Below are 949 nucleotides of genomic sequence, written 5' to 3' on the forward strand. Positions count from 1 at the left end.
CTTTAGGAAGAAGTTGGAGTTGTTTAAGTTCAGCTATTTCCTGACTTTGTTGTAGTAGTTGTGCTCTGAGCTCAGCATTTTCTTTAGCTAGTGAGGGTGATTGCGGTTTCCAGCTCACCTGTTTTTCGGCGGGCTGGTCTTTGCGGCCGGGGAGTGGAGGAAACGAAGATGAACGGCTTCTTGTTCTGCCTTTTTGGGCTGTGGATCTTGATATGGACCTGGATGGGGAGCCGCTGTTTGTCTTTGAGCTGGATCGAAACTTGCTGCGGGAGTCGTGCGGGTTCGATGCCTCGGGGGGAGGGGGGGGGTCGCTGGTGGTCGAGGGGGGCTGTTGGTGGTTAGCCGGCTTGGCTTGGGGTTGCCTGCCCTCTCGAAGCGCACTTTACAGTTTTTGAGCCCGCGAAGTGGGGCCCGTTGCAGAGGATACATTTTGTTTCACACACGGGTTAGTCGATGATTTGATGTGCTTCTCCATACCTGTGACATTTGTGAGAGAGTGGAAGGGGGCAAACGTCCGCATGGTGCCCGGGCTTCCGGCAGTTGAGGCGCGCTTCCATCTTCACTTTGAAGGGGTGGCACATATACACTGCTCTGTAGAAGGTGAGCTGTTTGGGTAGCACACGAGTGTTCACGAATGTGATCAAGATCGACTTCGTGTTACCGAGTGGACGAGCGTCCGTGATGGTGAAGTTCGGACTGCGATTCATGGTAGTGAGATCTCGAAAGATGTCTTCTTGCGACTGATTGTAAATCGCGTTGTAAAGAATGCCCCTCAATGCATCATCCGATGCTGCAATATACGCGCGCACTGGGTACTGTTGGTCTTGGATTTGAAGCACTTGTGTACTCACGTAGCGCTTGGCCCGATCTTCGCATGGCGTGCTCATGGTGAAAGAGTTGTTATGTGGGTTCAATCGGAGCCAATCATGAAGCCGAGCTTCCCGATGGT

This window comes from Dermacentor silvarum, chromosome 4 (assembly GCF_013339745.2).
Source record: "Dermacentor silvarum isolate Dsil-2018 chromosome 4, BIME_Dsil_1.4, whole genome shotgun sequence".
Classification (NCBI taxonomy): Eukaryota; Metazoa; Arthropoda; class Arachnida; order Ixodida; family Ixodidae; genus Dermacentor; species Dermacentor silvarum.